We start from the raw sequence: 14,822 nt of genomic DNA on the forward strand, positions 1-14,822 counted from the left end.
CTGTTGTCCATTCACTTGATGCTGATATTAAACAGAAGGTTGTAATAACAGTAGCTGTCCAGCCAAGCAACACAGGACCTGAACTGACAGCCTACTCTGCAGTGCTCTCACCAAACATGGTAGAAACTTCTTCACTTGAATGTTTTTATTTATATATGTATTCAACCTCATCTGGTAGTTTATTGGTTTGAACAGCAGGTGGCGGTGCTACATAAAACGTACATGAGATTCAAACACCCCACCAGTTCATTTGTGTGAGCACTGAGCCAGCAATCTAACTCAACCACCATCGGGCTCTTAAATTTAGGGGGGGGGGGGCTCTGCTTCTGATGTTTTTAATAAAGTGTATATGCTGGAATTGGATCACATGTTTCATTATAATATTCATCTGGAAGTTCATTGGTTTGAACAGCAGGTTGCGGTGTTTCTTGATATTCAGATACACCCCAGCTCACGCGCTCAAAACCCGCTTCCAAATCCACTACCACACAAACGAAGTGAAGCTGCAAAATAATAAGCAACTGAAGCTTTAACATTGATAAACATCAGTATGCTGTGCTTTGCGTGTCAAAGTAAACATTTTGTACAACAGTAAACATGTCTTTTACACAGTCACTTACTGAGTTGATTGAAAAGCGAACTGAGACCTGCTGATCTCAGAGTTTATAGGAAATGGGTGCAGCAATTTATTGAAACATGCGAACACAAATGGAAATATAATGCAAAATAGTGTTTGCACAATTTTTATGAACGTGAAAGTCAATATTTGGTATGATCATCTCCATTCTTCAACCCATCCTGAACTCTCTTAGGTAAGTTTTCCTGTAATTTCTTTAAGAAGTTTTCAGGAATATTTTTCGCGGCTTCTTGGAGGACATTCAAAGCTCTTCTTTGGATTTTGGCTGCCTTTTGTTCTGCTCTCTGTCAAGATGATCCCACACTGCTAATGTTGAGTCCTGAGATCTAATGAGGCCAGTTGTTTCCAGCCTGATGCTCTCCTGATAGTATTGCACGATGAATCAAAATCTAACCAAACTGGCAGAGCCTCCACTGTGTTTTACAGACTGCAGTAAGCACTCATGTTGTCTCTCCTGACCTTCTCCGGATTGACCAGAATTTTCAAATTTGAAGTCATCACTCCATAAAACTTGCTGCTTCTGGTTTTCAGTTGAGTTCCTGTGTAATACATTTATGTGTAAACACAACACTGGTTCCTCCCTTGATGTTTGTATCTTACTTTTGCTTGAATTATTCATAGGCCAGTGTTAAGAGCCTTAACATACAAACAAAAAACATTTCTTTGAAAATGGTCAGCTTCAAGGACTAAACTGAAAATGAGCGAAAAAGCACCGTCTTTCAGCTTAAAATGGTAATAGTCTTTTTTTGAGAGCTTTAGTTTTTGGTTGTTCGGGTTAAATCACTCAGCTTTTTATAAAAACTAGTGAAAACTTCGCATCAGTTGTTTCTTTTCACACGTAAACATCTATCCACGCATTTTCTGCGAGCTCTTCCTCTAAAAACTGCTTATATCATCTCTGCCTAGTTACTAGTTGCCTTATGACATACTGTTAATAATCAATATTAACGTTGACTGAATGATTCATTTATTTCTTGGTTTATCTGCATTATTATCAGCTATTAAATGAGTTAGGTTCCTCTGTTAATACTCACGAAGGCTATAAAATGTTTTTTTAAAACTGTTTAAAAACAGTAATAAATCAACTTTATGGGGGTGTTGGTGGTCTCATATATTGTTGTGTTACACCCAGCCAGGCGTACATTTGTTGTTGTTTTAACTTTCATCAGTGTGGATAATTTTAGATTGGTAAACTGGCAATTGAGTGCACGTCTGAGCCTAGCTACTATAATAGCAGCTGAATCTTTGCCCTTTAGATTCCACAGAATGGGTCTCGCTGGATTGATGCCTCAGGCACGATTTCATCTTCTTAGACATTAAGAATTGTGATGTGATCAGCAGCTGGTGCCTGTAGCTGTTTCACAGACAACTACAGGCTTAATCATAACTAACGATACTGAATTCATTCTGGGTCATAATTACTGCCCAAAGTAATAATTACTGGTGATTCATTTAATAGGAGCTTATCTTAGTTCTTGTTATTGATTATGTACTTTCATTTGAGCAATAGCTCAAATGAAACTGTCAGGTATAAAGCTATAAAGGTCAAATGATCAGTCAGTGAGCTCATTGTTGATTAAATCTGGAGATGACAAACAGATTGTCTTTACCCACTGAAACATCATAAATCATGTGTTTTAGTGACTGGGAGGAGGTCGGGGAAGGAGATGAAATCAGGCAAATAAATCAACATTGCTAAATCGTTGGCAGGGAATGTAATTTAATCCTCCTCACCCAGCGATTACCATCAGTGTGGCTTATTGTGCCTTCACCGTTGGCGCTGCTGTTTGGTCCAGTGGATAAGTGGAGGAGTTGCTTCATAAGAATAAATCCTCACATGATTGGAGACAGTCCAGCAGCAGACTGAGCTTGGCTCACATCCACCTGCTCCAAGTCAAACATGCTCATCAAATCTTAAGTGGGAGATCTTTTCCTTCCCCATTTCAGTTTGTTTTTTCTGCCCGGTGACATTGTTATAAATGAGAAGGTTTGTTTTCACACTGAGCTCTTCCAGCACTGAAATCCCGTGCAGATCGCCAATGATTTATCAGTATTGCACAAAACAAATGGAGACACTGTGCCAAAGACAGTTCCTCGTTTTCACAAGTTGCTCGTGTTCTGAGAGTTCTCTCGGTAAAGCTGATTTTCCCTGAAAAATGGGAAGATAATGATCGAGCATCGGCAGTAAGGAGAAAAAGTTACAGGTTAACATATCAAATATGTTTTACAGAAAAAAAACCCCTATGTAGATCAAATAACATATGAGGTAAATGTAAATTTGCAGTTTTTTAAATATATCATTAAAGTTTTCTGTTGCTGTCTGTCATTTACAAGCTCATAGGGGCCGGTTCTGACTAGCACACAGATGAAAACTATATTGTCTAACCAGTGTGTGTGTATACACAGGTTCCTCTGTTTTTGTGTGTAGGTGGGTTGTGATGAGGACACGGAGCCACGTAGCTCTTCTGGTTTTTCTCTTTTCCACCCAGCCCCCTCCTTCCCCTTCTTCTGTCTTTTTTGCTTTTAATTCCCCCCTTTAAAAAAAAAAAAAAAAATCTTGTACCCTGACGACAGGGTTCCCCCCTCTCCCACCCTGCTGTGACTTGTGACTGCGCATTTTCTGGGCAGCTTTTGTGGAGTGACAGGGCCATGTTGGAGTCAAGGAAACAGCACAATTGCAGCAAAAAACAGATAAGTTCGATACTGATCTAGCTCGGGAGGCTGACCCGCAGCGTTAAGGCCATTGTTTTTGGCCACAGAGCAGTATGGCAGATGTTTTTCCTGCTGTTGGCAGAGCCTGAGGTTGATGAAGTTTGCACAGCCAAGTGCTTCAGCATGGACTGGTTACATAGCTGTGAATTTTGTTTGGATCTTTGTGTCTGCAGGGGATGGTTCCTAATGATTCTGCTGACCTCGCTGATCTTTTGTTCACCCTTGGGCATTCCTCTGATTTACGGACATGAAATGTAGCATCACACTGAAAGATCAGTCGAGATAGAAACAACCGAGGCTGAGATGTACACAGTATTAATCCCTGGTGTGGGGCAAACTCCAAGAACAAATCTTATATTTTATCCATGATGCATCTCAACCTTTACTAACTTCAAGGCCTTTTTAAGTCCATGACAAAGCTTATATTTCTTCTCCATCTTGGTTGTGGTATGCTTTCATGCAGTAAGGAGTAACGAAAGCTGCTCCTCTTTTACTCATTACCTGAATTAAAATGAGAGTTTAACACATCAGTGGAGCCAATGGGAGGGCAGCTAACAAATCTAACCTATCAACAAGCCACATGACTAATTGGATGGCAATCTGCTTCCATTAAAAAGCGTTTTACTCCTGATGGCTCGATGCGGGAGTTTGGCAGTCAGCATTGCTCTGTTTTTGTCTTCTAATTGTGTGAGCATTCATCATGGTGTGGAGTGGTCAAGGTTCAAATGAGCTGAACTTTGCCAACGTTGTGCCTTTGAGCTCATCAGGCACCTCCTGCACTTCGCTCAGTGCAACAACTGTTAAGCAAAGGCCTTAACTTGAACTTTCCCCCCATGCTTTAGACTTTTTTAAAAGTAAATATGTTAATGATTAAACAAGTAAAATAAGTCTCCCCGGCACTGACGCCTGACATTTTAAAAGTAAATACTGAGCTGTCAGACTTTGTGGTGCCCCAAGGTTATGATTAATACAGCCTCATAAGAAGGAACATTTCCCAGAATGGTTTCATGAATAAAGACCTGTGACTAAGTTTCCACATAGACTGAGATGGACACAGAGACAGCTCAGCGGCAACAGCAAATACTATAATGTGTTTAGCACAAAAACTCAAAAGAGTCATGAGAGCCTTGCTCAGTCCCTGAGTGCTTGATGTTTCCTTGGAGCCAGTTCCACAATAACCCCTCTCTGCGTTGTCCAGCATTAAACACACATATGCCAAGATTAATTGCGTTTGTAGCATTTTAAAATGACTCAAATCTGTAAGAAACGAACCGAGTAGCTGCGTAGGATCTTAAAAAATGCAGTGCTTGTTTGTTCCAGATGACGAGAAATGTCTTGAGAAAGCGGGCTGTCGTTCGGACGAGGACAACAAACTGTGTCAGTTAAGCAGAGATGTTGTTTCTACACGCCAGAGGAAGCAGTTTTCTGAACCTGGCGTTGACACCTTGTAAAACCTCATCGAAACTCTTCTCCGTGTCCACAGAGTCCCTTTCCTGCTCAGAAAAGACAGCCTTAATTTAAATAGCTGCACACAAAATGTCAACACGGGCTCAAACACTGTGCTCCTGTTATTTTGCTCTGCTGTGATGAGTCACGTTATAAAAACCAGCTCTGTTGCGGTCATAGCTGTTTGTGGGTAGACCACTATAGCCTGATCCTACAACACACTTTTCCACTACGAGGGATGGGGATGCTTTTCCAATCCTCTGTTTCCTTGGTTTCGACAGCTGTGATCATGTGAGCAGAACTGTTGCTGAGTGAGGAGATTAACAGCTACTGTTAAGGAGGGAGATATAGAGGGGGATTCATCACGGAGGCCTACTGCTAACCCCAAACAGACCATAGGGTGCTTTCCTCCGAAGGCACCCTATGTGATGCTAACTTTAATAAGAAAATTGGTCAATCTCTGCAGGACTGCTGCACTATTTGTAACTGAGATTTAGGAAATGTTCATCTTTTAGAGAGTTTAAAGTTTTTTTAAAGGCTTGAATTAAAATATTTTTCACAAAAATTTAATAAATAGTCGGCACTAAGAGTTAATTTGCCAAAAGTCAGTGAGCTTCATTGATCGAGGGAGTCTGTGCTCACATGAATATGACTAATAAAGGTGACCCATAAAGTAAACACTATGGGTAATGATGCATGAACAAATACTTGCAGTGACTTCTAGGCATTGAATTCCCTGAACACATCATACACAAAGCGAATGACTTGTTACACCTGGAGCACACCTTCAGTATAAGCCTTTTTGAGTCACAGGCAAAACAAAAAGTTGAGCTTTTGTTTTGGATTATATTTTATCTTCAGCGACTTTACAGTGCTATGAAACTTTATCTGTGTTTTTGACAAATAAAATGAACGAAAAACCATTTGTGACCAATTTGTTTCTAGGACAACACCTTGCGTAAGAAAATAAGCTGTCTCCCAAAACGTCGGCTGCATCCTCCGGAGGCCGCATTTGAAGGCCGCTTACGTCACAGCCAGGCCGACGAAGGCTGTCCCAATTCATCGACTCCTTCAAATGCGACGACAAATGCGTCCTTCATTTCCCCGAATTTGAAGGATGGGTCGGGTGTGTCCTTCGTGGCCTACCATATCCCAGAATTCATAGCGAGGCCCAGCCTATTTTAGTTTCCAACAATGGCGGCCGCTACTAAGTTTTAAAATTACTCTTATTAATCTTTCTGGGTCACAAAATAAACTTTTAACATATTTTCAGACGAGAAAGTAGCTGTGTAAATTACAAATATCTGCTTGGTTTATCAAGACATCGCATATTTGCAAAAGTGCTCCGATGTTTTCGGAGACGTCTGTTACCCACCAGCTCGATAGCTAGCCGGGGGGTTCAAAGGTCACTCGACCTGACGAGAGCAGCGGACTTCCAGCTTCATCGTTTTCAGACCTCCACTGTCTTTCGCTTCTCAGGTTAAACATGATATATAAGTCACTCAGATAACTTAAAAATGTAATTGTTTGGCTTTTATCGGTGTTTTATTTGTTCCGGAGTAAATCGGTTTGGCTGAGATCAAAGTTATTAGATTATTAGATTAACTCATTCACTGCCAGCCATTGGCAGTGAATGAGTTAAACCCATTGACTCATTCACTGCCATTGACGGCTATAGACGTCAATGGCAGTGAATAAGTTAAATAAAACTTTATTAATCCATCGGGTTCCTCCAGGATTTTTACACAGCTGAATAAACGTCAAACAGAAAACTGCTTAAACAGAAGTATGAGACGGTCAAGAATTTATGCCAGTTTCCTGTTATATTTTAGATAGCAAGGAGCAGACGGCCGAGTTTATTAAACTCCACCAAGACAGCGGTGACGCAAATCTGAAGGCTAGACTGTCCCATTTTACAGCCTCGCACTTCCGGCCTTCTTAGTCTTCGAAGGACCCGGCCCACGTAGACTGCGAAGGCCGCGTCCTCCAAAGGATGCAGCCGACTTTTTGGGACACAGCTAATACACACACAGGTGGGTGATTAGGGGAAGTGGAGACCGCTGTGGAGAACAAGACACAGGTGAACCAAATCAGAGCAGACTAGACAAAGGAAGCAAAACTAAAAGCAAAGCACAAGGAGCACAAATTATTTCAAAGTAAAACAGGAAGTAATAATTAAACAGAGAAAACACAATCACCTTAATGAAATTAATACAAGCAACTTGACAGAGGAGGGCAACATACTAAGGGAACACAGAGAGTGGCAAAACATTAACTAAACATGGGAAACACAGGGAAGGCAGGATAAAGTGAAACAGGAATACAATGCAAACTACTATCAGCAAGAATGGAGCAAAAACCAGTAGGACTCAAAATAAAAGATTACTACAAATACCAGCATAACGCTGCCTCCACCATGCTTGACAGTTGGTGCAGTGTTTTTAGGCTTGAAAACCTCATCTCCACTCCTTTAGACATACCTGTTGTCATTGTAACCGAATAGCTCAGTCTTTATCTTGTCTGAATAAAACCTTTCTCCAGAAGACATTTGGTTTGCCCATAAGCCTCAAATTTCAGTCAAGCTTCACTTTGGATAGTGACACAGGTTTTCCAGCAGTTTCCAGTTCACGGCAGGCCAGAAAGCCTTGGTGGCTTCTGGTTTGTTCCTGAACAATTTCCTCTCATCTGAGGGTGAGTTGGGTCTGTCTTCCAGACCATTGAGTGTGGTAACACATTTTAATAACTTGTGTACTGTTGTTTAAACTGATGATCTTGGAATCTGGAGTTATTTAGAAATGGCTCCAAGAGACTTTCCCATCATAAATCTGCAGTTCTCCTCCTTAGATCTTCACTGAGGTCCATGGACTTTCTTATTATGCCGAGTTTTGGTCAATCCAGTGAGTGCTTTCAAACAAATCGTTTTTATCTTTGTGAAGAGAAACTACCTGCTGTAATCAACCTTTCTCACTAATTCGAACTCAAAAGACCCTGTCAAATTGAAACACTTTGTGGAACCTTCAGGACAACGTATTAAAAGATTTAAATGAGTCTTTGTATATATTTGAGGCTATATGTATACTTCAGACTCTGCATGGAATAGAGAAAATCCAAAATAAAATCATGCACTCATATCTTGCTTTTTTAAAATTGTTAAAAATTATGCTGCACAGTCCTCCTGCCTAGGAAAAAGAACAGTGTCCACAACTGGTTCGTGTCCACAACTTGGGTGTGGTGTAGCCAGATTCATTGATTAGAGTGGAAGCACAGTGTTGCAGCATCTGCTCTGCAAATGGTCCAGATGTTACTGTTTTCAGATTGACTTTAGCCATAGTGTCGCACTGTGCTGCTGCTAACTTCTGCGTAATGAACAGTCAGTGACAGTAACACTGTGAAATGAGGGAAAGGTGCCAAAAATTGATTCAAGATTGATGGCAAAAATCACAGCGTTGGAAGAGCACACAGTCAGACACATACATTGATCTTTTATTTTATTTTATTTCTTTCTTTGTTTTGCATAATAAATCATCTGTAGGCAGCAAAGTCATGCCATGGTTAGCAATGTCAAGTCCTGTAAATAGATCATTTTCTCTGCAGCAGTATTACTTTAGATATGCATGTTTGGAAAATTTAAAGATTTCTCCAGAAAGAAATCTGTCTTTCTATGGCTTCTGTTAGAGGCCAGTAAAATGCAGAGCTCCTCATAAATTGTGAAGTATGCAGTTACTATGCAGCGTGTTGCTCTGAAGCCTTTATAAGGTCTTCAAGCGCTGCAGCTTGCATTGCCACATAAACAGCCACGTATTGTTTATAAGCTGGGGGCTCTTATGCGCTCTAAGGACTGGAGAAATTGAGAGAGGGAGAGTGAAACTGCCCTCCAAGAGGTTCATCAGGAACATCTGTTGCCTCCGATAGTGCCAAAGCTCCACGCAGGCACTCGCACTTCACCTTCATTCTTTAAAAAATCTCTCTTCCAAGTCAAAAGCTGATCGCATGCCTGGATTGAAAGTTGGATCATTTGAACACTTTTTTAGTTTGGTAAGAGGTAAAAATGTGGAGTTCAGTCAGTGCCATGTGTGATTCAATGCACAGTCCTCAGAGGCCTTTGGAAAAGTGCTTCACTCTCCACATCACAACATAGATGAGTGATGCAGATTTATAGCAATGCAGAAATAGAGTATATCCACATGTCTTTGTGTGCTGGGAGGAGAGGAGCGGATGACAGAGCGACTGTTTTTTCATGGTGAATAAGAAGGTGTGCCCAGCTGTGAATAATCTGGTATCCTTCTTATTAACCATCAAGTCATGAAGTTTTCAACTTCTAGTCTTCTTCCTAATCGTGTCCTTGCAGACCACCTCACAGCTGTCTACACACTCCTCTTTGATGCATTTCTAGTCATTCATACAAATTACAATCCTACTAAGAATCTGTGTGAACCACTGAGTAGAGGTTGTCAGCAGTGACTCTGAAGTTGTTCTGTGTGTCATGAGGCCGCTTGATGTGCTGTCAAACCTTAACACAGAGTCACAAAGAAGCCAGAGAGTCTTTGTCCCCTGCCTTTGATTTGACACATTTATAGCTGCGCTGCTATAAATACGCAGCGGGCCAGCTTTTCAAAGAAGTAGTGTTAATTTGAAACTGTTCGTTGGCGCTGTGACAGCTCTGAACTTGCACTGAGTCTTGGAGAAAGATGTCTGTGGTTCAGAGGTTGTGATTACAAAATCACTATTTTAAGTGGAGAAAATGACTTCAGCCTGCAGTTATTTAGATTTCTTGGCCCGTTTTAGGAAAAAGCTGACATTTTAATCAGAATACATGATTTATCACAGCTGTACTTTTGTCCAGTTGATGTTTTTGTGATTTCATCCTGCTGTGCAGGGCTCTGCAGATCCTTTGAACAGCAGCTTCTAACGAACCTACAACATGGTGCTCAACCTGCTGCATGTGGAGGAGATCAACTCAGAGTGCATGCAAGTCTTTCTACCAGTTCCAACACTACAGGGCTTTGCCTGATGTAGTGGAGAGTAAGCATTTTCATATGTGCACACTGCAGATTAGATAAGAATTTGTATGTAAATCACTGATTTTAATAGCATCTATAAGTATATATTGTAGTATATTAAGTATTAAGTTGTCGGGTAAGATCTATCTGGATGAATCACCACACCGTCACGTGCTTTAAAATCAGGCAGCAGCTGGCCAATATAGGCAAAGAAATCCAGGAGTCAAGGAGTAAATGTCAGGCCTTATGATGACATTAAACACCAGATTATTATACATTTTTAACCTTCTCTGTTTATCTACAGTCCTACCTTTTGTCAGATAAGAATCAGTGACCTTTTATTGTATTTTGCTTTTCAGTTACGGTCCAATATGCTCATACTGACAAACACAGGAAGAAAGCAAGGGCGTTATTCGTTATTCCTACTCCTATAGGTGGCATGGTGGGAAAAATTCCTAATATGATCGTAAGTAGATCTTATTTTATCCTGTACATTATGTTCAAAAAGTCTAACTGCATTGTGTTAAAAAAAAACAAACAAAGAAAAAAATCAGGCTGTGTTCCAGCAATTTATTGCAAGCCCAACCGCACCATCCCCCCTGCATTTGTAAAGAAAAGGACAATTCCTCCTGTATGGCCTTTAAAGGCTGACATATAAACTGTAAGTAATTTGCATGAGTCCTTTCAGTTTGTGTATCTCTAGGTCTTTACACATGTTCAGAACAATACGGTCTAAAATTACTTATACAGTCGAAGGTACTTCAATAAGAAATGCATGAGCAACACTTAAGGAACCAAAGTAAGTTTGTAGTGTGCTGAGGATTAGCCAGGTTAAGTTTGAATGAAATGCTAAGCTAACTAGTCCAGCACAAACTGGATTACTAAACTGATTCCTTTGTAGGCTGGTGATTAACCCACTTTTCCTAACAGCTTCAAACTCCTGCTGCGATCCTTTATCGTCCTTCTTTCGTCTCTCTACACTCCAGTCCTTACAGACGCCACCGTTGGTGATTTACATTTTTTTACACGTTTGTTTAGGAAAGCAGGTAGCACTGGCTGAACTGCACATCTCACAGAAATATTACGCTCAGTGAAAGGGACTTTTGTTTCATGCTGTGTAGCATGAGTCTTGCATTGATCTTTTTTTTTTTTTTTTTTGTTTGTTGTTGTTTTTTGGTGGGCTCTTATTTTGCCCACACACAGGGAAAGCACCAAACAGGAAGCAACTTTCTATGTAAATCATGAGAATGGCTCATCCAAATGGTCACAAGTTTGCATTGTACTTACTCTGTGTCACATCAGAAGCAAAACAACCATGGTATACTCCAACACTCCAAGAGGTCCCATATGGTCTAGCTGGGTCTAGTGGTCAGGATTCCTGGTTTTCACCCAGGTGGCCAGGGTTCAACTCCCGGTATGGGAAATGTTGCTTTTTGTATCTTTGTTATTTTAAATGGGTTCCCATTCAGAAGTAATGTGGGAAAGTATAACGTAAATATCCAAAAGTTGACTGTTCATCAGTGGGAGAAACGTTTTGTCACTCATCCAAGTGACTTCTTCAGTCTCAGCTGACTGCAGGTTTTCCCAGTTTCACCCATCGTGGCCAATTTGTACATGGAAGAAGTGGAAAAGAGGGCTTTGTTATCCTACCCTGGAACACCACCAAGTCATTGGTTCAGATATGTGGATGACACACGTGTGAAAATCAAATCTCAGGACCTACCGCAATTCACAGATCACATTAACTCGGTGGACCGACACATCATATTCACCAGGGAGGATATGAAAAGTGGCAGGTTAGCCTTCTTAGACTGTGAGATTTCCATCAGGAATGGGGGACATTTAAAAGCTGTTGTGTACCGTAAACCTACACATACGGATCAGTATTTAAGGTTTGACTCTCATCATCCACTGTCATCAGGACGCTACAACACAGAGCGAACACCATCCCCACAGACACAGCAGAACATCACATCAAGAAGACCCTGAGTAAATGTGGTTATCCCAGCTGGACTTCTGTCAAAGCTGGGAAGGCGCCTAAAGAAAGCTCCAGGAGAGAAGGACAACTGCTGCCCAAGTGAAAACCTGTAGTGATCCCGTACGTGTCAGGAGTATCGGAGCAGTTGAGATGCTTTTTTTTTTAAGTGTGCATGTGTGATCTCTTTTCTTTACCAACACAGACATGGCCACCAGCACAGAGAAGCTGAGCTTGAGATTTAAGAGCTTTGATTTCAGCTGCGCTGGTGAAATCTTTGTGTCGTAACGATGAGGGTTAGAGGTTTTTAGCAGATAAATGAAACTGTTGGTGCTAGATAAGCACGCAGTTTTCATTCACATTCCTCTCCATCACTCTGACAGCTAAAGTGGTGTTTGAAATGATCTCATGTGCAAGACAGCTGGTACTTATCGCACAGCTTTGTAAGGAACCCCGAAAGAAGTCTAACAAGTTAAAAATGAGAAAGGTTGCTTGGCATAAACAATAATCTCACACCCCACAGTGTGGATGGCAAACTGCTGGGTGGAGCAGCTTCTAAACAGAAATCGGGTTGGGCTCAGGAGGTAGAGCAGAAGGTTGGTGGTTCAATGCCTGGTTTTTTAAAGCATCTTACAATCTGTTAAAAGATGCTTTTGGCCTTTATTTTCATGGTACAAATCTGTAGTTTGAGTAGTAGCAGTAGTGCTATAATCAAACTGTCACAAGAGGCTTTACAAGAGAGGGTTCACATCCCTGTTTTCATTTATTACTGATGAGACAAGGAAACTGGACCCTCACATGGTGAAATGCTGAGCATCGCCTGAGTCACGATGCCGTCAGAGAGTTGTAATTTAGATTAAGGAGACGTCTGCTGCAGCTCACGTCACACCTCCTCTGAGATCCTGTTTTTTAAATGCTCATGTTTGATAAAAAAAAGAAGATAAAAGTAAATGTTTCCAGTCCTGATGAGTTCCTGCTGACTGAGATGATGTCCAACAGTTTCTGACAATTGAATGATCTGACAGCTGATCAAGCCACCGCCTCGCTGTCCTGCTTTGTCTTCCAGGAAAACGTGGGGGCAAACGAACACAAACAAGTCATTCCTTTGACTCAGCGTACAAATATTCATCCTTCCCCGAACATTGACATAAACAACTTTATTCCTGTTCCCGCACATTAGAGCTCCTTTTGCATTCTTGGCATCTTCAGGTGGGTGGATTTTTTTTATGTGGGTTCAGCCTAACAAATGGTCTTTGGACTTTGCCATATTTATCTGATGGCTGATGGAAGGCTCTGATGATGGTCTTGATCCACTATTGTGTTGAGTTCAGTGGTGTGTTTTGGAGCTACTGGTGAGGATTAAGTGTCTTCTGTTAGTGTTTTGACCTTTTTTTTTTTCTTTCAGCAGGACTTTTGTTACTCCTCTCACTTCTTAGTCCTTTATTTGTGGACATAAAGATGTGTGTGTGTGTGTGTGTGTGTGTGTGTGTGTGTGTGTGTGTGTGTGTGTGTGTGTGTGTGGTGTATACAGGGCTGTCATCTGTCACTAAAGACCACCTGCTGCTAGTTCAGCTGGAGATGATAGCTTCCCAGCCCGATTGGCTGTGTGTTTCTACATCATTTGGTATTTGGAGAAAATCCAGCTGAAACAGCTGCTCTGAATGTTGTTTTCTTGAAGAAGAGATGAGAAAAGAAAATTTAAAAATGTATTTTATACTCCGCTCTCCACGTTAAATCTTCTTACAGCCCCATAAGCTTATTTTGTGAACATCTGAAAGGGGTCCAACCCAACGATGAGACCACATGACTTAAACCCAAAAGTGTATATAGTAGTTAAAACCACCTTTAACAGAAGCTTCTCCTGAACATCCTTAAATAAGGATATGAAAGCTTTTTCTACCACCCTGGAGCCGCACTTGTAACTGACATTTATTGTGTGCGGTTTGAGTCCACCGACATCAGAGTGCCAGCACTGACCTCAGCTGCGAAATAATGAATGGCATCATAACAAGAAAGTAAAACTGAGCTGAAATAGCTGAGGGAGGATTTAATTTACTTGTTTGTTTTTATCACAGTGACTGTGTTGAATCAACTTAACATTTCTATGATGTTGATTTTACACATAAAAATATTTCAAGTCTTAATTTTGAGGAAAATCAGAAAGTAAATATGTTAGACTATTAATGGAAGACGTTTTTCAGCGTTCAATAGAAAAATGCTCAGCTAAGAAGTACTTGCTTGGTGCTTGTTTACCATGAATAACTACAGTGTTACTGTTGCATGCAGGCAGTCAGCTTGTGGCACTGCAGTTGTTTTACTCAAGTACTGATGTTGTTTTGAATGCAGACTTCAGCTCGTCTGCAGTTTGGGGCTGTTAGGTAGTTGTTGACAATATCTCACAGATTCTGTACAGGGTCAGGCAAGCCGGCTGGCCAATCAGAGGCAGTAATACCAGATGAGATCTGATTGGTAGTAGTTTAAGCCATGCAGGCAAGTGCTATGCTCCTAACTAGAAAGGGAAATCTGCATGTCCATAAAGCCTGTCAGCAAATGGAAACATGAAGTGCTGTAAAACCCTAATGGTAGACATCGTGTTGACTTCAGACTTGTTAAAACATCGGCAGCAGATGACACCTGAAATCATCAGAGTGCAGAAACTTCATACTGGATCTAAAGCTACTGGCAACACAGAGATGTTTGCTGAAGGTAAGGAACAGCCATGGTTCATTTATCACCAGATATTTATTAGTTTCTCTTAAAACGTAGTCTGTGTTAAATCCCTAAACAGCAGAGCCTTTTCACAATTGTCAGACAGTTTGTTAGATGTACTGCTGCTCAATAAATTTTAGGCACTTATAAATAAAGATATTTGATTGTTACATTATTTTCTGTATTTGTAATTATTTTCCTTTTGTAATTGTTTTTTTTTGGGGGGGGGGATGCATGTTGATTGACCAATAAACTAAGCTTTCAGATTACGCATCTGTTCAGGAAAAGTTATGTCAATATTGTAAAACATGTTCAAAAAGTCATTCTTTAACTTCTTTTCCTG

The sequence above is a fragment of the Astatotilapia calliptera genome, chromosome 7 (assembly GCF_964374335.1).
Source record: "Astatotilapia calliptera chromosome 7, fAstCal68.1, whole genome shotgun sequence".
Taxonomy (NCBI): domain Eukaryota; kingdom Metazoa; phylum Chordata; class Actinopteri; order Cichliformes; family Cichlidae; genus Astatotilapia; species Astatotilapia calliptera.